We start from the raw sequence: 26,811 nt of genomic DNA, 5'->3' as shown, positions 1-26,811 counted from the left end.
TGATGACCACAGTAGTTAAGTCCCATAGTGCTCAGAGCCATTTGAACTGCTGTAGAGCGAAAATTTCATTCTAGAAACATCCCCCAGGCTGTGGCTAAGCCATGTCTCCGCAATATCCTTTCTTTCAGGAGTGCCAGTCCTGCAAGGTTCGCAGGAGACCTTCTGTGAAGTTAGGAATGTAGGAGACGAGGTACTGGCGGAATTAAAGCTGTGAGGACGGGGCGTGAGTCGTGCTTGGGTAGCTCAGTTGGTATAGCAATTGCCCGCGAAAGGCAAAGGCCCCGAGCTCGATTCACGGTCCGGCACATAGTTTTAATCTGCCAGGAAGTTTCATATCAGCGCACACTCCGCTGTAGAGTGAAAATTTCATTCTAGAAGATTTAAGTGAGTTTGAACGTGGCGTTATCGTCAGTTAAGGAGCGATGAGACACAACATCTCGAAGATAGCGATGAAATGGGGATTTTCCCGTACGGCCATTTCATAAGTGTACCATGAATATCAGGAATCTGGTGAAACATCAAATCTCCGGCATCGCTGCGTCCGGAAAAAGATCCTGCAAGAACGGGACAAACGACGACTGAAGACAATCGTTCAACGTGACAGAAATGCCACCCTTACGCAGACTGCTGCAGATTTCAATGCTGGGTCATCAATAAGTGTCAACGTGCGAACCATTCAACGAGACATCATCTATGTGGGCTTTCCGAGCCGATGGCCCACTCGTGTGCCCTTGATGACTGCACGACACAAAGTTTTACGCTGACACTGGACTGTTGATGGCTGGAAATCAGGTGGACCTATGCTAATCAATAAGGTATCAAGGTATTGTACTTACGACTTTTAGGTTAGATATGCACTGTGTTTCAGTTTTCGCTGACTCTTTCTCAGTCGTGTTTATAATTAATTCGCTTTCCATGTGCACAAGTAGGGAAACATGGCGGAACGGGAAAATCACCTTACAGTATAATCTGAGGTACCTTACTTGAAAATCACTGAAAACTCTATTATATATTTTTGCTTTCATATTCCCCTTTCTGCTCCGCCCACGGGGACGAATGGGATAAAGCATATTTTTGGGAAATTATTGTATAAACGTTGAAATTCTTATGAATAACAATGTAGAACTGAGATAAAGTCGTTTAATGAACAGTGTACACTGTGGAATATGAAATCTTCTAAGTATTTGTTAACAGTATGATAATAAATACTTTCAGAATGGAAATGATACTGATAATATTTTAATGTCATATTATGCTTGATATTTATATTGTATCCCATCGCTGATGCACCACATGTAATTTACGGATTGCCAAAAGACAACATACGATACCCAGGTAACAAATCCTATAACCCAATCCTGCCTAGCAACACAAGTTTCTTTGTCAAATCTGTTAAGCTCTTTCTTTCTGGTAACTAATATGCTAATATGCTAATGTACTAATGTGCTGATGTGCTGATTGCTAATGTGCTAATGGTCTCACAATGAGATGTTTTATGGTTGGACCAGTCGTATCTCCATCGACTGGAGGTAGGATACCATTTTGTCTTTTTGTTCTGCAGTGAACGCATTTTTAAATTTCCCATCTGATTTGTCAACTGTTTAGCTTGTTTTCTTCTTAGCTTTACGAACGTATCTTTGCCACGTTCACATTGATACGTTAGACGTCTTAGTTGATTTTATAATCCCCATTTCAGGAGATAAAACAGTCCAAACTGCCACTTACATTAATTTAATATCCAGTTGCTATCTAACAGTATTTCTAATGTATGTCTACAGTATCTGGAAAAGATAGGGGGGAAGGGAGGGGAGTTGAAGGGAAGAAACATGCAGATTGAAATCTACTTGCATCAAAGAATAAAGCAGCAGATCAGTACACTATTCCATTCTGCCCCATCCTGCTCTGCCTCAAGAGCACATCTCAGGTTAACAAAGTTTATGGACCGCAATAACTCACAGATTTAAACGTATTGTCTAACGTATAGCGAGTAGGATACACTTCAAGGGTACACTTAATTTAAGAATGAACGACTTATCTTACATTTAAATTCATCTAAAGTTTTAAAAACACGTGAGGGGCTACCATTCACTTACAAGTCGCATTCCAGACCAACTCAAAATGGCTGCTGCACCTTCCCTTCCATTCAAAGAGATGTCTCTACGACAGGTTGCAGCACTTTATCGTCTATAGAACAACACAATCCAGTTGCCGTTCTGTCGCGAGTTACCTTACGTGGGGCAAGGACCACGAGGAAGACGGGTCGTGGTGCATACGTCACATCACGTGACACCGCAGGTCGTATGAGTGCCAGCAGCCGTCTCAGACGCAGAGCTCTTAACCACGTCTGACGAGCCTAATTATTGCTGACTGCGCCTTTAAGGGCATGCTAGCTCTCGATAGGACCCAACAAAGTTAAGAGGACTACGTACATCCTGTACTTACAGTGTTAAATTTGCAATATTAATGACACATTATCTCAGAACCTTTGACAGAAAGAGGTGTGAAATGTTTTCAAAGTATAGTTTCACTTCTTTTCTGATTGCTGAACCAGAATCATAACATTGCAGTGTGTTTTTTCCTGGATTGATACCAATTGCCCTAGTACCTTAGTTCTTACCTTATTACCATCATTAAAAGTTATCGCAGCGTCGCAAACACCCAAAGATAGAGTTTTCATTCTTACAAAGACATCTTTTGGTATACGGGTCCCAATGATGTTATTAAAAGACTCACTCGGGTATTGCGTTCGACCATGGGGGCATTTCGAAGGAATGTCGGGATGAGCTAACACTCTATATACTGGTTTAATAGCTTTCATCACTGCAGACAGTATGCTATTTTTGTGCCCAAAATTTTTCCTCTGTACCCGCTGCCTGAGCTTTGCTGTATTTGCACTATTAGTCAGCACCAGGTGGGCAAAGACCATGTGTAGATGTAACATCAGTGGATAATTTGTGGAAGAATGTAGCCCACACTGCTCTTTTTATCTCGTGTAGGTCACATGTATTGTTTCTGATTGCCATTCCATAACATTGCTGTAAATGATCAATGTTTTAATCTTTAAGTCTTCCTTTACCATTTAGAGTCTCCACAAAACGCAAATGCGATACCGCCATTTCTGTTTACACACTGCATCCAGCATCTTACCACGAACATTAACGTGAATTCAACGAATAAGTAGCTGGGATACACAGCGTTCTAGACTGAATAGTTCCGGAGAAATAGATACCTAAGTAAGTGAGTGAGTGCAGAATGACTGGATTTTTTTAAAACTTGCACTATCAACTTTGAAATAATAAAAACTACACTTCCAATTGAAATTAATCGACAAATGTCGCATCAAATAATTCAGGAGAATAAATAGTATTAAGAGATAACAATCGTAAAATGTCACCTTTTGGCCAATTTAATCATACAGAATGTCAAATTAAACTCCTTTCAGACATCTAGTTACCAAAATTACTTTATTTAGCCAACAGTTTCGGCGATTTACGACGCCACCTAGGGCCCTGACGGACGTGTAGGATGATTCCACCACGGTTCTGATCAAAACAGGGGCCAGATATACTGGTATTAGAACACTTCTGTTACAGCCGGCGGCCGATGGTTGAAGTGATCGCTAGAGCAAGCAGCAATCTACTTATTAGTACTGCTATCGTCTGTTTTGATCAGAAGCGAGATGAAATCTTGCTACACGCCCATCAGGCTCCTGAAGATGGCGTAGTAAATCGCCGAAACTGGTAGCCAAATAAAACAAGTTTGGAAACTAGACGGCTGAAAGGTGCTTAACTTGACATCCTGTATCGAACAACCGAGTCCCGCAAAACCATCTCTGAAAGATGGACATACAAAGAATTTCATCACACTTACTCCCCTTAAGACCTTTGTTGGGTACCATTCCTACTGATTTCTCGTGGTCCATGTATGGAGCTGAGCGTTCGCGAAGCGTGGCGGAAAATCCAATTAGTGTTGTGAGAGTGTGGGTGACATTCTGTCATTCTGCGCAACGGATTAATCTGAGATGTACCCTTTACCCTGTGGCTCCTACAAGATTCAATTTCCACCCCCACACTACTACAGAAGTCGGACAGACGCTCCTAACGTTCTAAAGAGAAATGCCTGAAAAACTTTCAGCAATAAATATCTTCTGGAGTCGTCCGCTGTAAGGAAATGACACAAAAATTCACAAAATTTCTTACGTAACGCAAAAATGGTTCAAATGGCTCTGAGCACTATGGGACTTAACATCTGTGGTCATCAGTCCCCTAGAACTTAGAACTACTTAAACCTAACTAACCTAAGGACATCACACACATCCATGCCCGAGGCAGGATTCGAACCTGCGACCGTAGCGGTCACGCGGTTCCAGACTGAAGCGCCTAGAAACGCACGGCCACACCGGCCGGCATCTTACGTAACTAGTGGGATACTTGGGTACTGGAGTAGTTCTAGTTAGTGTAAGAAAAACATGAAACCAACGTAAATTATTAATTTTTTTTGCAAAAATTCTGAGAAATCACAATGGGACTTTTAGTTATGAACTGAACAAGTTATTTCCGGGTTCTTTTCGGAATGTGAAGTTACCTCTTAAGGATAGGATTCGCTAATGAAATTTCTATACAAAGTTTAAGATTGTTATTGATTTAGCAGAATGGTTGAGAGCCCTGCCTACTCAACTTGAATAATTATCCATTAGAATGTTGCTAGGTACGGTCAAGGCTGTTGTGTGTGAAATGGAGTTAAGTGTACTGTTGTGGAGGAAATATGGGGCTCGCAAGAGCTGTAGCACACAATACCGTAAGCTGCGATGACTGCTGTCTGCGCCGCTCGCTGCTGACAAATAAGATAACTCTCGTTCTATCTGGATAGACCTTCGCCAATCAAACTCTCCCTACGCCTTGATGAAGTCAAGGACTCCTATTCACCACTAGTCTAACTATTGGCGTGGTACACCGGTCAGATAACCAGTCCACCGTGATGCCACTCAAAAATTCGCTGGCTAGCATTTAACTGTAACTCCGTTCACACCGCACAATAAGTGTGGCGGCCAACACAGTGAACAGCATTTAATCGCAAGGACTCAATATAGAGTCACACTCTGATTCGCTCTCGACAGAGGTGCTCTCCCAGTGAAGTACTGAGGAGAGACTTGTTCCTCGCTCTTTGAGTACACGTACGAGTGCACACGCTGTTGTTACGTGTTCTCACTCCAAGAGCGACAATGGAACGGCCCCTCTCCATGCCAGATGTGAAGGGGTGTATCTTTCAGTCTTTTCCATTACTCCTTCAACTCAGGGCGTCAGGAATATCGTCTACCAAACAGCATTGCTCTTCTAAAACGGGAGAATGACGTTTCGTTTAAGGCGACCAATCCGGAAATCTGTAGCATCGGCGTTTGGCGTTTACTGTCTCCCTGTGAAAACCTCTGGAACTGCATGCTATGTTTGTAAAGAATGCGTATGCTGGGCGCTCCCACACAGTGTAGCGGAATGTGCTTTTAAGTCTAACACGGGGTCGTTCTCCCTTTCACTCGGGCAAACGCTGTCTGCTCTACGGGCGGTCGCCAGCTGACGTAGATAGGTTGACTCGTCCTCTGAAGGGACTGGCTTCCTGGTGTGCGGTTTGCCTCTCCCGAACTAAAAGCTTTTGTGACCGTCATGTCTTGAATGTGTGTGTGTACGCCAGCCTCGAGTATTTCAAGCTCGGCGCGCACTTGCGATTTACTAGTTATTTGCATATCGTTTACATGAATTCACACAACACTGACTTTATCTTATCGAGTTTGGGTTCGAATGAAGCGTCTTGATGTGCGGAATATGATTGTGAGGGCGGAATATGTGAGCAATGAAGGTCAGGAGACCACGTCGTCTTACAGTGTGACGTCACAAGTTCGTTGCGAGACCCGTACTTCGCGTGGGCCCCGATGTGGTGGCGGTAATGGTGGTACAGAGTTTTGGACACTGAACCCTACACTGCGGTCTTGAGCAGGCGCTGAAGCTTGACGCAGCAGAGCAGTCGGCGGCGGCGCGCGGTACTCACCGAACTGGACGTACATCTTGGGGCTGACGTCGTTGACCCATGCGGCGGCGTGCAGCGCCACCCAAAGCAGCGCCGCGACGCGCACCAGCGCCGCCCGCATGTTCAGTGCGGCCGCGGCACCTGCGAACAGCGAACAGCGCGCCCTTAGCCGGCTTCTCATCGCCACACTTCGAGCCACCCAGCACTAGGACTCAAATTATTACATTGCATCATCACTCTCGTCCCACGGATCCCTCCAAAGGTGGACTATGGGACGTAGTAAGAAGTCAAACACACACATTTGCTCAAGTGCAATACAGTAAAATGACGTGAAGTTGTATTACAGTACTAATTCAAATTACAGTGTGATAGATATTGAACTACACGAAAAAAACGTAAATTAGTTAAAAACTACGGGGTGCACTCTGCTTACTCACTACAGATATTCTGATTTAGGTTATGACATGTTCGATGTGCCTGCCATCATAGGTGATGATGCGGCGCAGACGAATAGCGAAATTATGCATGACCCGCTGAAGTGTCGGAGTTGCAATAACGACTGTGTGGACGATGTGGCCTATTCTACACCTTATTTTATATCTATATGACGATGCTATGCTGATTATATTTATATGTTTCGACGATGCCATTAGGGTCTTACCACTTTAGGACATGGCGTAAAAAAGGTCTGAGGATGGTCATTACGGACTGAAACCGGTCATCGTGTAAAGAATTCATATTGTGATCAAAGACTGAAATAAAAAAAAAACATCAAACACTCTTCTGCTTCAGTGGGGTTGATCGAGCTCCATCTAGCACGAACCACATGTTGTCGAAAGCAGAGTCACTTTGGATAATAGCGATGAAATGATCTTCCAAAACCTTCACGTATCGTTCGGCAGTCACCGTGCCATCAAGGAATATCACACCGACTATTCCGTACTGTACATGGCACACCACACAGTCACCCGTTGAGACTGAGGAGACTTCTCGATAGCGCAATGCGGATTCTCAGTCACCAAGTGCACCAATTTTTCGTATTGACGAACCTATTCAAATGAACGTGGGCTTCGTCGCTAAACCAAATCATGTATGAGCGTATTAATTCCCATATTACCCCACTGCCAACCGTGCAGTTTGAACGTCCTAATGCAAAACGCTCAGAAGTTATGACGAATTTATTTCGTATAGTTCAATAATTGTCACCCTGTATATCTACATTACGAAACCACTATCGCGGAGCACTGTGTGACTCCACTTTTGATAAGTTTAAGGGTTTTTACGTAGTTTTTATAGTTAACGATCAAGCACAGTGCCTAAGATTGTGTAAGAGCAAGGAGAAAATAAACCGTAAAGACGTACCACAAACTACGTCATAACGCGACGAGAATGCTTTTCGACAACTGCCGTACAGGCTGTTTCACAGTGCATGTTACGCACTTCTAGAGGTTGTAGAGGGGACTTAGTAGAGCATGTTCTACATAGGAACCCATATCCGTAAGCAACAAACGACGACTCTACATAGCGTCAAATTTACAGACGGCAGCGCCAGTAAATGTGTCTCTATATAGGGTGATTCCGTGGTGACGTCGAAAAATTTCAAGGATGGGGAGACGGATAAATTTATCAATTTCAGGTAAGGGGCCTTGGTTCGGAAACGAACGAGTCGAAAGTTGCAAGCGAAAATCATTCTTATATCTCTGAGTGGGGTACACGTAACGATATTATTGTTGCTAAGAATGTAGCGTATGCAAATTTCGCAAGACTAAAACAAGGAAAAATGTCCAGTAAACATGGGCTCTAAAATGCGTGTCTGAGGAGCTATGGGCACTTGTTCGTCTTCGCTTGTTTGAAATACATCTCGTCTATGGAGTACATGATCATAGCTGTTAAGGTATACATTTTGGAGCCCATATTTGCTACCCCTTTTTTTCTTGTTTTGGTCCATACTGTCACCTCCGAAAGTTTCCTACCCTACAACAGTAACGCTACATGTATTCCTCTGTCAGAGATATCAGAATGGTTTTCGCTTATAACTTTCGACTCTTAACGTTTCCCCTACCTTACCTCAAACTGTAGCCGAGTGGTCTAAGGCGCTGCAAACATGGGCTGAGCGGCTGGTCCCGGCGGAGGTTCGAGTCCTCCTCGGGCATGGGTGTGTGTGTTTGTCCTTAGGATAATTTAGGTTAAGTAATGTGTAAGCGTAGGGACTGATGCCCTTAGCAGTTAAGTCCCATAAGATTTCAAACACATTTGAACATTTGAACAACCTGAAACTGATTGATTTATCCTTCTCCATCATCCTTGAATGTCTGCAACGTCATCACGGAGTCACCCTGTATCTACATATACATCTAAAGGCGCCTATAATTTTGACGCTCTGTAGCGTCGCTGGTTGACGCTATCGGGCATGGGCTCCTATGCAAAAACAGTGTAGTTCTTAACAATAGGCTTGTTCCTGGATTGAATTTTCGTCTGCTGTAGTGGTACTTAGTAATATAGAGTCCAAAGACTAAAAAGTGTGGGATAGTGACCCAATTTTAATAGAACATGGGACGCTTTATTCGTGATACGTTTCTTAAGCTACAGCTCCCTGTTTCTAAGAAACAATAGTACAAGGGGAGCACTGAAACGCTTAACGACAAAGGTGTTTCTTAGGAATCCAAAAAGTAAACGTAAACTGATTAAAACATCGTGATCAGTTTATAGTTCTCAGATAAATTCCTTTCCTCTTCTGTCCACTGAGAAATGCTTCAGAAAATTTGCGAGAAATTATTTACGTTTACGTATGTTTCAGATGGGCAGCTTTTGTCCATGTTTGCGTCAGGCTGTACACTTAACCGTTAGTTTTTTTTTTAATTGATGGGAATTTTCAATAGAAAATACCCATTCTCGGAGATTTTATTTTGTGTGTGACAGCTAGTTGATGAAAATCTAGGTTCCTGTCAATCGCTTAAATATCCATCACGAATTTCGTCGATATATAAGTGGCCCTAAACTTCCGTTTTTTCCTTGGGTGGGTAAGGAATATTTTCATCTATTAAACAACGATTACTTTTGAGTAACTACCCTAAACTTCAGATGATCTGCATTCTAAGAAATCGGAAGGAAAATTCAGAAAAAAACCAAATTCGAGCGAGTTTATCATAAGCGCTGATGATACGATAAGGAGGTACGATATTTGTTATTGAATGTGTGACGTACTCCTAAAATCTAATCGTGAAATTACATTAGTGTCGTCTAAGTGATTTTTACTCAGATTACTACCCGCAAAATATTGTCACCAGAGAGGATTTTAAAACACAAAAACGTGCCTTCATTTAAAGAAGGAAATGATCCATTCGTAACGTAGCTTGGTATAAAGCAGGCCCACAGGTGAATTCCTTGTACCAAGGAAAACCATTTTAAAATACGAAGTGATGTCCGTTATTATGTCTTTTCGACAGTGGTTTTAACGTCAATGGAGAGAACTTGCTGCTTTGTCTGCATCTCTATTCAAGTATAAATAACAACGCAGATTGTAATGTGTAACGGTCCCTCGTCTTTTTCTTTACTCGCAACGGAAAAATCCTCCCCGGGGCAGACACGGGCTCACTAAAAATGATTTGTCCTGCCCTCTTGTGGGAGCTTTTAGCTGTCATGTCAACGTCTTTCGTGCAGGACATCGCTTTTTTTCCAGCTGATGCGTTGTTTACAAGCTTTTAAACCAGTGAGAGGTATCACGAGTCAAACACCACCCACCCCTTCCCTCTCCCCACTGCCGGAAGGTCGCGACAAGATCAAAGCGGGCCACCGCTTCTCCCTCTGCTAACGACATTTCGCTGTCAGCCCGCGGGGACACCCCGAACTCTGCACCATTCGACGTCTGCCCACTTTTCCCTCTGTTGTTGAACAGATTCCTCCGAAGACGTACTGTCGATTGAATGTTTTTCAGTTTCCAGACTGCAACTTCGTACCGAAGGGGTCGAAGGCGGAATTGCTTTAGCGATCTGTTGGCCTGTCGGATATCGTCTGCCGTGGCTGAAGTTCAGACAGGAATTTCCCAAAGCAACGTGCAGGCAAGCGAGAAAACACTCGATTCGCCTCGTCTGCCTGACACTTTGCTTAATAATATTGCGGCGAGTAGCGAAAAACCGGGAAGAGTGGAGAAAGAGGCTGTCATGGGTCTGCTCAATGGGTAGAACAAGTCATTGTCATCATCATCATGATCATCTGTTATATAGGACATCTTTTACGAAATTAACGACTCGGTTAAGCTTAAGAGGAAACTCATGGCCTTTAAAGGTAAATAGCAAGTGCGGTCGAAAACTGTATTTAACAACGAAGTAACTGAATGGATATCACGACTTACTACTGTGATAATGATACGGTTGAATAGGTGAACAAACTTCAAGGAATATGTGGAAAAATAAAACGAACAGTCACCTGCAGAGCCCGGAAAGGTTCCAGTATTAATTGTAGAAAAATATGGCGATACATCTGCTGTTGTAGGGAAGCAAGGGTTGGACAAATGAAAGACTACAAAACACAAGCAGCCGAGATGAGATTCTTGAGCAGAATGAGGGGCTGCACAAGGAGAGATTTAATAAATGGAGAAGTTCGGAATTTGTTGAATGTAGCAGACATCATTAATAAAGAGATAACTGAATACAGACGGTTGAAGAAACGACATGGGTATAAAATGAGAGATAAAAAAAACTACCCGATAAAATCCTCATTTACGATCTGAAAGGAAGGAGAGACTATGCCGACCAAGGAACGATGGATATAAATTGTTTGAAAACGGAAAAGCAACAAGCCCCATCCATGTAAATCAGACGACGTCGACGATTAATCACACAATTATTTACCTTATGGCTTTTCGTTTTTCTTTTCCTTTGGGGCACGAATGAAATGGTGTTGCTTTATTTCTTGAAAAATGCCATCTAGTTTCCAAACGAAAGATAGACAGGAACGTTCATGTAACGTGGCTGCCCATAAAACTCCATAAACCGGTGAGAAAACAGGTTCAAATGGTTCAAATGGCTCTGAGCACTATGGGACTCAACTGCTGAGGTCATTAGTCCCCTAGAACTTAGAACTAGTTAAACCTAACTAACCTAAGGACATCACAAACATCCATGCCCCAGGCAGGATTCGAACCTGCGACCGTAGCGGTCTTGCGTTTCCAGACTGCAGCGCCTTTAACCGCACGGCCACTTCGGCCGGCTGAGAATACAGGGTTTTCGTCAAATCACAGAACGCGAAAATGAGAGTATTTTTGTGAATTATCTACTGAGGTAGCAGAGCAGCCTTTTTAAGGAAATAACGCACTTTCTCTACTTTTCCCGTTGATGCTTGGCAGGAAATGATAATATAAAATATGAAACATTAGCTAATGTTCTATAAAATAAAAGAGCGCACGGTCAATGGTTCAAAATGGTTCAAATGGCTCTGAGCACTATGGGACTTAACATCTGAGGTCATCAGTCCCCTAGAACTTAGAACTACTTAAACCTAACTAACCTAAGGACATCATACACATCCATGCCCGAGGCAGGATTCGAACCTGCGACCGTGCCAGTTGCGCGGTTCCGGACTGAGCGCCTAGAACCGCGAGACCACCGCAGCCGGCCGTTCAGTGGTATTTGACAAGTTTACAACAGACGACTGTGCTCATGGGACACGTGTAAAGTGTTTACTTTTTCAAAAAATAGTAGACGTACTAATTGTGAGTGTGCCAGAAGAGGAGAATAATCATAGTCATCATCATCTAAATATAAATACGGGATAACACAATGGAAGTCAGCTGACTGACGGCTTTAGTGCCTGTTTTCTAAACTCGTTTCACTAAATTCACGTTACTGTATTAGTGCTTTCATTAGCCATCGGAAGCCTTTAAAAACAGTACATGCTTAAATATTTTCGTAGACAAAATACTGAACATGTTTTATCGTACAGCTCAGGGTTCTCACTTGACCTGATGATCCAGTTCAGCACGCAGTATTTTTAGGTGTCGCTCAAAGCCTGCAAATTCTGAAGTAGCACTGGAAATGATTGTTTATTTTCATGTCAACACAAAATGAGAACTACACGCCTACACGGACGGAAGAAGAGGTGGCAGCAGCATGACTCAAACAAGTCCAACAGTTGAACGGCAACGGGAAAAGTAAAAGGGGAAGAGAAAACATTTGCATATTTGATTCTCTTATATCGCGTCTACCGAAACACACAAGATTTTTCCGTGCTTGAACCAGAATCAAACACAAAACACAAGGCGCTGTTGGAACGAAGCGATTAAAATCACAGTTGCAATACCGTGTGCGTAAACAAATAGTGCAGCGTAGAAATTGTAAGTGAAACTTCGCTCTACGTGGGACATAAGAAACAGTGTGTGTAACAAAGCTGTGTTTTCACTATCGGTCGTTAGCAAAGATGTTCTTATCTACAGTCTAACTCTCCTGTACTGAACGTGATGATGAGAATGTTGTAGGCACGCAGTCTGGAGCCGCGCGAATGCTACGGTCGCAGGTTCGAATCCTGCCTCGGGCATGGATGTGTGTGATGTCCTTAGGTTAGTTAGGTTTAAGTAGTTCTAAGTTCTAGGGGACTGATGACCACAGTAGTTAAGTCCCATAGTGCTCGGAGCCATTTGAACCATTTTTGATGAGAACGTTGTCTCCAATTCAGTTCTTAATTCCTCTCTAACGCCGTACTGCAGTAACGCACAGCGTGCGGCGGTTAAATCCGGACACAAGTAACTTTTTTAAACAGCAAATTTGTTAACACAAAATAAAAATTTATTAACACAAAATACAAATTAAAATGAAAATCCTTTTACATGTAAGTAGTGATATCTTTCAAGAGTAACGTTACTCGATTTAACTCCATTCAGTCGCAATGACCACCTCCAATCTTGTCCTGAAGAGATCGCACGCACTCTTTAAAACAGCGCTGTCCTTATTCGCGAATGCTGCTTCGATAGTGGTGCGCAGACAAGCGACATTATGGTGCCTCATCGTATTGATAACTCTTACGACTATGCTCTAATCAAATAAGTCGAGCCTGCATCTCGTGGTCGTGCGGTAGCGTTCTCGCTTCCCACGCCCGGGTTCCCGGGTTCGATTCCCGGCGGGGTCAGGGATTTTCTCTGCCTCGTGATGGCTGGGTGTTGTGTGCTGTCCTTAGGTTAGTTAGGTTTAATTAGTTCTAAGTTCTAGGCGACTGATGACCTCAGCAGTTGAGTCGCATAGTGCTCAGAGCCATTTGAGCCAAATAAGTCGAGGGGGTTCAAATCCGGGCTATTCGGGGACCAGAACTCCTTTGACCAGAACATCTCAACGTTATCCGGGAGCCAATTTTGACTAAGTAGCTCATGTGAGGACCTCCTCTGCCGTCCGACGCATTGTTCGCTCGCTGATATTCAATTTCTGACGCCAATTTTCTCAGCCACTGCTCCGGGTCCTCCGAAGTCAATGATGACTCTCGCCGTTCGTGACACGCGTTTCCTGGTATGATGTTTCCTCGCCGCGTTAGCAGAATCTTCCCCAGACTTCTACGAAGCATTATACTTGGCCACTATATTGTAAACAGTCGATCTCGGGTACCTGAAGAATCGAACCGTTTCAGTGGGCTAACGCGCAGCGTGAAGACTTCCGATAATCGCGGCTCTACGGTTGTACTGCGCACCTGTCCATAACATCTCAGCAATTTCGAGGTTCTGAATGTCTACTAGATGCTTAAGGCTTTCAATAACGTCAACTGCGACATCCGGCGGAACTACGATATAGGGGAAATTCAAACTGAAATTTGTCCAGATTTAAGCCCCGCACACTGTATACTATTTCAGTAGCTGGTCTTAGAATGTAGGAACATTTCAGGTATGCATTATGTGTACAACAGAACAGCTGTAGAAAGTAAAATTGGGTAGAAATGGTGATAAGCTAATCGGCGACCGTTCAGATAATTGCGAGACACTAAGAGGGAGATATGCTGAAGTAATTCCATATTCAACTAGCATTGTCGCGACTTTCAGCGAATTTCAAGAGAGAAGTGAGTTTGCTGATCTGATTGAGAAAAGAACGTTTTTAAATCGATGTGTTACTACCAAATCTCCGAACTGTAATTTCCTGTGAGCTGAGAAATTTTAAAAAACATGCACTTCCTACCGCGAAGTTGTTTTAACGTTTCCTCTGACCACGTTAGAGATCTGCGCTGTGCGGTTCCAGTTGACCCAGTATGCCGGTGACGATGCTGTGCTGTCGAATTCCGGGCGGTAAATCAGTGGGACCAAAGCTACACGCCCAACGGCCTGTCAGTAATTTTAATAAGTTGTCAACCTTATTTAACTGATAATTTAAAAATCTTTATTAAATTAATTCGCTGAAAAAATGTCTGAAAGGGGTCCATAATTAACATATACTTGCATCACATTAAATGATTATCAGTTATTAAGTGCGGAGAGGTGTGTGCAGTATTTGTTTGAACAGTTAATTGTAACTTGATATTAAATCTCGGTACCTAAACAAACACATAATTTCGTTAATTAAAATTCGTTACATTTGATCAACTCTAATAAAATACGCAGCCTACCATTTATTCAATTCTAATTGCAGACTGTGTTTAACAAGAGCGCTCTCTATACAGCACTTCCGTTCTACAATTACAGACCACGAACGTGCGTTCCAGCGTCATTAACGTACATTTGTGGGTTTAGGTTAATGACTGTCCAACAGGTAGTGACGTACGATGATGTTATATGATTTTGAGGACCTGTATTCAAATGAAAACTTCCGAAATGGGTACGTTTGTGATGACACCCATAATTTTAGGAGGCAAAAAAGTCAGACGTTACAAAACCTTATGAACGGTAATTCATGTTGATCAGACGTGCCTAATAAATCTGATCGACATTCGAGTTGCTCTCGAAAGATGTGGCAGGACAAATGTGTCGCATTAGTTGCAAATTAAAAACTCGCATGAAAACTTTTACACTGCATAACATACTTCCTTAAGTCATAACAGCAGGTGTCAACTACTAAATTCAGTGAATAAGAACATAAATCGTCGACAAAAATACCTGATACGCGTAATTTAACATTGTATCAAATATGCCTGACAAGCTTTCACTACTTAGAAGAATACATATCACCGAGAATAGTGTTTGTGAATCTGTGGAATCATTGAGTGATTCAATAAATCAATAACAGCATCCTGCAGGTCGTCAGCTTAGCAATAAGAAAAATAGTTCATCTTCAGAAGGTAGTGGAAGTTCTCAAGCTCGGATTGTACAAGTCCACCTTGGTGGACTACGTTACGCGGCCAAGACCTGTGTCTCACTAGAGGAATTCGGCCGTGCCTTGTTATCTAGAGGAGCTACTCCCTAAGAGAACTTGCGCTGAAGCGTTTGCGAATAGCAGGAAAATTGGTCTATGAGTGACAACAGAAATCAGCATTTACAATAGTGTTTCAGAGCATATAAAATTGATACCTTGATAGTCCCGGAAAACAGAAGCCATCAGATTTCAACAACAAGCACTAGTTTAATTTATGTGGCTTCAATGGGTAACGAATGTGGTGCGCCTACTATGTTTCTTCCTCCAAGAAATAACGCCGCATCACATCTAACAGCAAAATAAGTGGGCACACCATTTGTAGGAAACCTGTCATGCACGATAGCCAACATTCTCCGGGGAACGAATACCAGAATCAGCTTTTACGCAACTAACAAAAGAAAGGGCAGTGCCCCCTGTAATATTAAGCTGTACAGCAAACCATAAAATCTATCAGGAATATACAGTCTAAACTGCATTTCATATTCGAAGATGTACATTAGCTGAACAGGAAGAAGTTTCAGTGCACAGTTCGGTGAACACATGGACGTTTCTTGTTCAAAAAACTTAAGCGAATGTAAGTTTCCCTTACAAATATTTAAATGTGTATGAATTCCTAAGCGACGAAACTGGTAAGGTCATCGATCCCTAGACTCACACACTATTTAAACTAACTTATGATGAGAACAACACACACACCTATTCCCGAGGGAGGACTCGAACCTCAGGCGGGATGTCTTGCCTTACAAGTAGCTGAAGTTAAAGATCATGACAGACGCAGTATACAACCTGCAAATGCTTTACCTGACCAACAAAGGTAACGGAATGAACTTACTTGAAAAAAAAAAAAAACTGAAATCTTTTCTTATAAATGTGCATCCCAACAAACTTCCATAATTTACATATACAATCACGTACTAACAAGGGAAATTCCCCGTACCACCCCCCTTCCCCTCAGATTTAGTGCTAAGATGACCGAATAGATAGTTATGTGGTTATGTGGTTACAGTGTTTGACTGCGAAAGGGGAGATCCGTGTTCAAACCTCCCTCGTGTCCCATAATTATTTCACAAAACTATGAACTGTCGGTCCGGTCACTGACGTGTCTGTTTGCTGTATTAGAATTTGTGTGTGTGTCGTGGTGTAATGATCGTTTTCAACAGCGAGTTGCAACGAAGGGACTTCCAGATGTATGTATCTCCCGTTTTTTGACCCAAGTACCGTTCCGTTTTGAAAGTTTTGACTCTTGAACTCCTTTCCTGTAACACAGTCCACACCCGTTTATTTGTTGCTTTCATTTCTGTGAAAGGTGAAAGGTCCATAGGCATCTGCTTTCACTATTCATCACATTTACTTGCGACGGTAGTATATTCTTACCATATGATTCATGTTCTATAACCAATGCGTAGTGTGACCATTGCCAAGATTGCAGAAGGAGAACAGATACGTCAATGACCAGCCGGACAGTTCATAATTCTGTGAAGGAAAAGGGAAGACGAGGGAGATTCGAACACGGACTTTCCACTTGGCCGTCTAACTCCGTGACGACACAACCACGACGCCGTGATTCTTGCAACGTGCTCGATGTTGCACATCTTGAGCTTGGACCTTTGACTGTTTCTATTTTGCTTCTTTTTTCACAGTTCAATACACCTTCTTCCTGTTTTCATGCTTGATCTGTGTTCAATTTTTGACGGGCTGCCCACTGGGCCATTTTATCACAAAAATCTGAAGGGGGTGCGATGGGAAGTTTCCCTGGTAAGTAGAGTCTTAAAAAAAGACGTAGTCCCAATAAGAAATAAAGGACCATATATTTCTATTGCTACATCCAATGTGAGCCCATGCAGCGTATATAGTAGCTGTACATCACAGAAGTCAGTTGCCCTTCCTTTTTATTCATCGTAATGTCATCCCACAAGTCAAATTATTTGACTAATAGTTAATATTAATTCTTTTACATTAAATTTGCTGTGTTATTTATGAGCCATTACGTGCCAAGTGGTCTAATATTGAGAAATGTTCCCACATGATCATCATGGATTATGATGAAGTTTTTCCCCATTTTTAGCACTTCTTGCAAAATCGTCAACTTTATCCTAGATTTGTGAAATAATGGAAAGCAATAGGAGAATGAAATTTTATATTCTAAGACCTTGTGTTGGTGAGTTATTGCGTGCGAAGTTTCATGTACATCCCACAATTACTTTTGGAGATATAAAAAACTAAAGTTCGCATTTTTTTTAAACAGCTATTTTTTCGCCCAACTTTGCTTCAAATTATCTATATGAAGATTGCTCAGAAATCCTTTTCTTAATGTTTTACTTTAAATAGCTCTAAAAGTTGTATAAGATAGCCAAGTTTTGTTTCTTTCATGAAAATAATTACAGAGATATCTCATCTCAAAGTTGCTGAAAATTCAAGGACGCACTCTAGAAAGCTGTGCTATGGTCTTAAAAAAGTGACTGTATCTCCGAAAGTATTGAATTTCTGAAACTGAAACTTTACCAGTGTTCATTGAGAACATGTGTGAATGTCCTTACAAAATTTCATCAAAGTCCATGAGGGTCATGTGGGAGCCTCTAGACCACTTGGCATTGAATGACCCTTATTTGATATTCAATATAACCTAGTCAGTCACTATTGCACTCAGTAAATAATGATGCCTAGCACGCAGCACATTTATACTAAGCAATATCAATTTTTTAGTCGTACGGAAACAAATTTAAACTGACTTCAGCCGTACTTTTAGGACCTCTAATCAAAATGTGACTTTGACCAGAAACAAAATTTTCCATTGTAAACAAACACGATAGTCGACAACATGTCGGATACCGCCCTTTTTCAGGGAACATACAAATAAGAAGTGTTTGTGCCATGATTATAAAAGCGAAACTGAGAACAACAACAAGCAGAATGGAAAGTAAATACATTTCACAAATAATAAATCAACTCAAGAAGTATAGAGTAAAACAATTTATTTATTTATTTATTTGCGCAGGGCAGTTGCAGCATCCAAATCGCAGTAGGCATTTTAAACGATGTGCTACAGAAAGATTAAATATGTATTGCTGAAACTGAAGGTAGACAAAATCCCGAAACGAGTACTAGCATAAAAAAATATATAAAAATGTGTCTGATTATTGCATTTCTTAGAAAATCCACAACCAAGTAGTTCAACGACTGTAAAGTGAATAAACTAACGTACGTCTAAGTTGTGATATTTGGCTGTAATAATTATAAACTACCACTTACTGAGAGAAAATGAATTCTACATCCATTCACTGCATGTGCTCCATAAAAAAATATCACTGTCGCTATCAGCGTTACTGTGCAGAAAATTAGAGTAGGAAAAATGTAATTAAGTAATTAAAATTCTCTGCTAGTTGGATTTTCAGTGAAAGCAAATGCAACTACCACGAAATGGAACGCTGCTACTTTTGCAGAGGGATGGGTGGGTAGAAGCACACAGTAATATGATCCGCAACACTGAATTTAGAGAAATATTCGCTGCGCTTGATTGCCGCAATATGCAGCTAGAAACGTTCGAAAATGACACACACGAGAAGTTTTTTTAATCCTTTCGAAATGTAATAAACCAATAATATTTTTGTATGGAAACGCTTGGATAATAATGACCAGTATAAAAAAAAGTTGCGAAACATGGGAGAGAGGAATACACGGCGAGCTATAACTGGTGCTGTGTTTGCGGGAAGGCCGGGAGAGATGGGTCGTCCGGAAAAAAAGAGGCGAAACAAAAAAGGTACCGCCGAACATTGGCTGTCGTGGTGTTCCCGGTGTAGAGGAGAGGGAGAGGGTTGGGGTGGAGTTGGGGGTGGGCATCGCGTGGTGGGGGTCAGAAACAAATTTCCGGTTGTCTGTCGCAGCCGGACAGCACCGACCCGGCTGTAGCGACCGAGCTTCGTGCAGAAGCCTGTGTTCGCATAGTCGTTCTCTGTTAAGCAAATTTCTTTAAGAAAACTGCAGAGTTATCATTAATTTTTGGGTCAATATCCTTCAGCAGTTTTATGTGGCTCACCATCCGTTTCTATCTCATGACAGCCTCTCAAGCAGTTCTTTAGCTGAATCTGCTCACTAATTTACCATATCTACAAGAGTTTTTTCCTTCACCCAAACTTTTCCCTCTTGTTTTCTCTCCAACAGTATTATGTCCTATTTTAACTTTATGTTCTTCCTAGTACCACATCTTCAGGTACGTTTCTCATAGACATGATATCCTGTTGGTTTGATGTTCCACTGATCAGTTACATGAGACGAACAGTAAACTTAAACGTGTCAGTTTGCGAGTTATTAGCATTATGCGCTTCTGGCCACTGGTTAATGGTGTGCAGTTGCATATGGGTCTATGTAATACACAAATTATTTTAACAACAGCAACTTATATCTGGTTTTCTTACAGAATATACGGTAAAGCTATGAAACGGAAAACTTGACTGGGGAATAGTAAACGACGCCGAGGAGAGAGCTTTTCTGTTTATTTTAGCTTAGTACTACAAGTTTTACATTCTTTGGCAGCTGATTAACTTTTCTTTGTGTAGCATTATTCCTCATTTTCAAATTAAATTAATGTTATCTCCTTTGAATTGTGTTAGATTATTTACAACAATATTCATTAGGGAATGTTCCTATACATACTCGTGTTGTGAAAAATGCTCTTAAAATGCCTAACTCCTCAAACAGTTGTCAAAATGATTATTACAAGTTTCGTGAAATGGAAATTTCCTTGGTGACCTACCCCACACGATGACTCGACACCCACCTGAGTGAAAATACGCAGAATGTACCAACTAACTTACTTATTCTACAAAATTTCAATGATAGGGACTGCATTACTTATCAAAGCTGCCGACTTTATAATAACATATGTATTTACCTCTATAGAAAATGATTTGGAAGCTTCAGCACTAACAACGAATCCCAGACGTATTTTATTTGGAAGACTCATCTGCTTCAAAGATTTATTTTTATCATTCAATTAATTCCCGATTTTTTCTACTCTGCGTTCTGCTTCGTGATCCACATGTGGATTTTTTAAATGTAAAAAGACACTGTGTTGCAGATCACCGAGATAAATCCTGTTTTTAACGGATTATTTATCATCATCATCACAATTCAAATATTCGGTGATTAAATTCAAATATTCGGTGATTACTGGTATCGGTTTTTTAGCAAACCTTTTTCAGTTCTATGCGAGGAAATATACCAACCATCTCCTTTAATGGGAATCCTAATTTTAATCTGAATCTTCCTGTTTATAAAGTTTATGGTGTTCTGAGTCGCTTGTTTTGGCTAAATTTTAAGCGTTCTGAGGTTGATGAAATAAAGGGCCTTGCTACGACGTTTTAATGCGTATATTTGAGTGAGAGGTATTTATACTTATACATGCTGTTACAGAAGTGGTAAATTACTTTCAGTATGCAGCATTTGCTGTTCACAGAAAAAACTCTCTAATGTTCGAAGTTACCCATTAATCAAAGCATTTTAAGGAATTTGCGGCGGAGGCTGTCGTTTTCCGTATTTCCACAACTCGACGAAAATTTAAACTGTCTGCAACTGTTCCTGGCCGTATTGCCAATAAGCCCGGCTAAAGACTCATCTGAGTATTATTTACGTGGTGACAATAGTTAAGCTTCGCAAGTACAACGGAAAATAGACTGTTGAGTGTCAGAAGGAAATAACTGTGACTGATAATGGTTGCCTAGTTCTATAAAAGAAATCGCTCTATATGATAACTAAAATAATGGCGTCAAAGAATCAAACTGACTTGCTAGTGAATGAGAGAAGAGTTTAGTATCTAATATGATCGTATGTATTGAAAGCAGTGACGGAAATAAAAGGAAAGTTCAAGAGTGGGACGAAAATTCAGGATGAAAGGACCTCACTGAAAACGTTGCTACCCTCTGAGTATGAATAATGATTACATTATCGGTTGGATGGAATGATGTCTACTGGGTATGGAATATGGACTGAGAGTAAACCGGAAAAATACAAAGATCATGATACGTAACCGAAATGAGAATAGCGAGAAACCGTAGAGGGTAAAAACTGTAGGGGAAGGCCGATATTTGAATACATTCAACTAAATGTGGACATAAGTGCTGATGTGAGATGAAGAGATCAGCGGAGGAGAGGAATTCTAGGCAGGCCGCATCAAATCAGTCAGAAGATTGAGGACATTTATTTATTTAAAAAGAAATTCCGATTTTAAAAAAATGGTTCAAATGGCTCTGAGCACTATGGGACTTAACATCTGAGGTCATCAGTCCCCTAGAACTTAGAACTACTTAAACCTAACTAACCTAAGGACATCACACACATCCATGCCCAAGGCAGGATTCGAACCTGCGACCGTAGCGGTCGCGCGGTTCCAGACTGAAGCGCCTAGAACCGCTTCGCCACAGCGGCCGGCATTCCGATTTCAATCCGAATGACAAGGAAAAGTAAAAGATTTGCTGCCACTAACCATGGTATCGGACAAGTAATTTCGTTCAACATGAATGCAGCTGTTTACATTTGCAGTGCGTCTGCTTTACTTAAGCCAAAAGCATATGGTGACATCACCAGACGACTTGCAACAACATGAACGCTACATCCGAGTACTGCTTAGCCGACCACAACAAAGGCACACGTAAAAGTAACGAAGATCACACTGGACCGAAGTTCAAAAGGAGTTCTCCCAGCAGACTTCTGATTGGCCGCCGCAAACCGTAAAGTCTCCCACGAGGTATGTCACGTGTGCGGCTACCTGTGAGTTTAGAGGACTACGCAAGACAGTGCACCATCGATGCTACCGTATCAAGGTACGGGCCTCTTTGGATACGACAGGATAGCACCATGATCATTCATAATACGGGATGCGTTCTCTGGCAGTGATGGGGTCATCTTCAATGTGCCTTTCATAATACGCATAGTTTGATTTAGTCGAATGATGATGTTGTTTCGTGCGGCGCTCAACTACGTGGTTATCAGCGCCCGTACAAATTCCCAACCTCTTTCACGAATGATGATGAAATGATTAGGACAACACAAACAAAAAGCCCCCGACGGGGAAAATCCCAAACCCGGACGGCAATCGAGCCCGGGTCCCCGTGATCCGGAGGTAGCAACGCTAGCCACTAGACCACGAGCTGCGGACTGATTCAGGTAGACATCGATGCGACTGTTGATCCAAAATAGTGCACCATATTCCGCTTCATAGACTAGTGAAGTCAGTAGCATGGCGCATGAAGACCCCCACTAAGTGACAGCAAGTTTGTGCAAAGTGCCGTTGAGCGTTATAAGTTTCGCTGCTGTGTTTGACAGATAATTCTTGAAGCTCAATGATCTATCCAGGGTCACACCTACATATTCTGGATGTCGTCTGTGGTACAGTAGTTTTGACTGAAAGTAAATATAGTAAGTTCCCTGTTGGCTAACTTGTGTGAGTGATTCGAAACAGCTAAAATAGTGTGTCACAACTCAATCTTCTATCGTATGAAGGCGCAGCGCTTTTTCTGAAGTGCTCTGGAGCTGCTCAGGTCCCGCGGCGCCCTTCACCGAGTCGCCTGCGGCACCGACCCGCAGTGCGGCCACGTCCAGCGCGCTCGCCCGCACGCACGACCTACTTGGGGCGGTCATTTTCTGCCTGTTGCTGGCGCTCCCGTCTCCCCAGGGTCTGAAATGTTCATCAGGGACGCCGGCCAGACCGCTGTTTTGGCCGTAACCTGCGAAACACTCCGCCCCATATTTAGCTAACAACCAGTTTTCGCTGCGGACACGTTTCACACGCCGTTCTTTTTATCTCACGGCAGCGCGCTAATCTTTTCGCTTTTTAATGCCTTATCTGCTGCTGCAAACCTCTGTGCTCTCCTTAAACTGAGTATCTGGTAAGCTAAAGTTCGATACCACTGGTGGTGCATACAGATTTTTTTATTTGCACGTCCTTCTATGCCACGACATTTGTTCCCTATTGGCGACAGCTACTTCCTAATCACTTGTAACAAAGTAAGTCCGCCATGTCACTGGGACTTACGATGAAACAGAGAACTGAGGTGACCGAATTACTTTCTCATAGTGGAAAAATTTCATGTTTAACTACGCACGTGAGCAAAAATTACTGGGTTTCCGGTTTCGTCACATTTCGTTATAGTGCAACTATTCGACTTCCAAGTAAAAATTTACTCTTCCACGCACTTGCTGTCCGTACACCGAAAGCCTGTGTATTTTTTTTTTTTTTTTTTTTTTTTGTGGAGAAGTCGATTATTCTTAATGCAGTGCATTTTCCAGTTTCAAAATTTCAACAAGTGGTTCGATGACACCTCTGGTATTATTCATTTCACCATTCGAATGCTGATCCAAATAGCTGCGCATGCGGTCCTTGATGTTCCGTATTTCTGATGAAGTGGGGACGGCAACTGCGAAGTTGATATCGTTCTTAAAATCGTCGTCTTCGTCTTCATCGATAAGATGAACAATCTCAAAATGCCTGTGTCTATTATAATTTGCCTACACACACACACACACACACACACACACACACACACACACACACCATCATCATCATCACTGACTGCAAACAACTTCGTTTAGTTACAGTATAGGATTGTCTGACAATGTAGAAACTATGCCCATACCTCTGCCATTACGCATAAAAATAAATTTAAAATACTTTTATTTGAAAATGAACAACACGTATCTAAATGTAAATAAGTTATAAGAACTGCAACCAGTCACTTTTTTGAATAATAATGCTTTATTCCATTAACCGGTTTTCGAACCTTTTCAGGTTCATCTTCAGATGGTTTCGGGAGGATCCGGGAAGTTACATCATTACTGAAAAGGTTCGAAAACCAAACCAGTTAATGGGATAAAGCATTATTATCCAAAAAAGTGACTGGTTGCAGTTCTTATAACTTATTTACATTCAATATACAGTCACGGTTCTAAAATATCCGTAATGGATAAGCATAACACGGATCTATTTTGACACAAAATTTATTGATGTCGATACACAAATCATCGATTAACTTCTCGTGGTTGGAGTTCACATTCACCTAATTTTTTTTCTTTTTAAAGACGTCTAGTCGCATTGACTGTAAAATTTATTTATTTACAGTATTACAGTTTCGACCATACTCCCGTTATCAAATCGTATACTGCAAATAAGTTGTCATGTAAACTGCGTATAGAAATAGTGATTGGTCGGATTTATATTAAAGATGATAACACAATTAATAGGCTCACCATGCAGAAACGACGATGACATTCATACATGTCAGACTGTTCTTACATTTCATACATGCTAATGAACAGTCTTCTACAGTATACCACTCGCTAATGACCGTTAGACCGAAACTGGAGTAGTGTAAATAAATTTTACGGTCCCTGGAGACTAGATGTCTTTTAAACAACAAGTGATGATTTCGACACACATAAATGAATTCGAAAACTGATTGAAACGTCCTCCCGCCGGAGGTTCGAGTCCTCGCTCGGGCATGGGTGTGTGTGTTGTACGTAGCCTTAGTTTGTTTAAGTAGTGTGTAAGTCTAGGGACCGATAACCTTGGCAGTTTGGTCCTTTAGGAATTCACACACGTTTGAACATGTTGAACTGAAATATTTGTGATAATGTCGGTACCCAAAGAAAATGTTGAAATGTGTGTTAATTTCGAAGGAACCAAACGTCTCAGGTTATCGGTCCCTAGACTTACACATTACTTAAAAACCAACTTAAGCTAACTAACGCTAAGAACAAGACACACACTCATGCCCGAGGGAGGACTCGAACCTCCGGCGGGAGGAGCCGCACAATCCGTGCATGTCGCCTTTAACCGTGTGGCCACTCCCGGTGGCAGTACCCAAAGGTACGGGGCAAAACAGCAGCAGCTGCAACCATTTTTTACTTTGGTCTTAAAAACAGGAAATAAAAATGGGAGACATCACGATTAATGGTAACTGGTATAGTTATTCGCGCAAGAAGCGAAAACCTAGTTTTAAACGATTTTTACTTTGCGTTAATAGAACAAAATTGTATGTAATTACGTAACTCTGTGTCACCACAGTATTGTTTCATGTTAATCAAGTTTTCGTAATAACTACAAGTCTGTCGTCCCATCCTGTTACCACACTCAGTTAAGAATTTATTCACTTGGTTACTCGCTTATTATCAACACACACCCCAAAAATAATTCTCAAACTATAGGGATTTTGGTGTAACAGCGTTTGACAGGGTAGAGGCCACTTTAGGCAAACAATTTTTGGCGGAAAGTACTCATCGTAGGTACTTTTTTCCAGTGTTAATTTTTTACACCCATACAATTTTTATCGCGCAGTGAAATATTTTAAACCAGCCGTGCATCTGATCATACTGAATTTGTCACCATTTAATGGAGTATCTGGAACATTCTACTGAGATTAACTGCATTGCAATACGAAATGAAGGTGAAAACTACACTCCTGGAAATTGAAATAAGAACACCGTGAATTCATTGTCCCAGGAAGGGGAAACTTTGTTGACACATTCCTGGGGTCAGATACATCACATGATCACACTGACAGAACCACAGGCACATAGACACAGGCAACAGAGCATGCACAATGTCGGCACTAGTACAGTGTATATCCACCTTTCGCAGCAATGCAGGCTGCTATTCTCCCATGGAGACGATCGTAGAGATGCTGGATGTAGTCCTGTGGAACGGCTTGCCATGCCATTTCCACCTGGCGCCTCAGTTGGACCAGCGTTCGTGCTGGACGTGCAGACCGCGTGAGACGACGCTTCATCCAGTCCGAAACATGCTCAATGGGGGACAGATCCGGAGATCTTGCTGGCCAGGGTAGTTGACTTACACCTTCTAGAGCACGTTGGGTGGCACGGGATACATGCGGACGTGCATTGTCCTGTTGGAACAGCAAGTTCCCTTGCCGGTCTAGGAATGGTAGAACGATGGGTTCGATGACGGTTTGGATGTACGTACCGTGCACTATTCAGTGTCCCCTCGACGATCACCGGTGGTGTACGGCCAGTGTAGGAGATCGCTCCCCACACCATGATGCCGGGTGTTGGCCCTGTGTGCCTCGGTCGTGTGCAGTCCTGATTATGGCGCTCACCTGCACGGCGCCAAACACGCATACGACCATCATTGGCACCAAGGCAGAAGCGACTCTCATCGCTGAAGACGACACGTCTCCATTCGTCCCTCCATTCACGCTGTCGCGACACCACTGGAGGCGGGCTGCACGATGTTGGGGCGTGAGCGGAAGACGGCCTAACGGTGTGCGGGACCGTAGCCCAGCTTCATGGAGACGGTTGCGAATGGTCCTCGCCGATACCCCAGGAGCAACAGTGTCCCTAATTTGCTGGGAAGTGGCGGTGCGGTCCCCTACGGCACTGCGTAGGATCCTACGGTCTTGGCGTGCATCCGTGCGTCGCTGCGGTCCGGTCCCAGGTCGACGGGCACGTGCACCTTGCCGACCACTGGCGACAA

The 26,811-nt window shown here is 42.3% G+C and overlaps 1 long non-coding RNA gene across 1 annotated transcript in view; it reads right to left on the bottom strand.

The window, feature by feature from the left end:
- Nucleotides 1-26,811, bottom strand: part of LOC124615699 — a 1,055,233-nt gene that overhangs the window by 533,805 nt on the left and 494,617 nt on the right. Inside the window, exon 2 of the long non-coding RNA XR_006979806.1 lies at nt 6,040-6,159. This is a non-coding gene — a long non-coding RNA (uncharacterized LOC124615699). The remainder of the gene's footprint in view (nt 1-6,039; nt 6,160-26,811) is intronic.

The sequence above is a fragment of the Schistocerca americana genome, chromosome 5, assembly GCF_021461395.2.
Source record: "Schistocerca americana isolate TAMUIC-IGC-003095 chromosome 5, iqSchAmer2.1, whole genome shotgun sequence".
Classification (NCBI taxonomy): Eukaryota; Metazoa; Arthropoda; class Insecta; order Orthoptera; family Acrididae; genus Schistocerca; species Schistocerca americana.
This window is presented reverse-complemented; position numbering and strand designations above follow the sequence as displayed.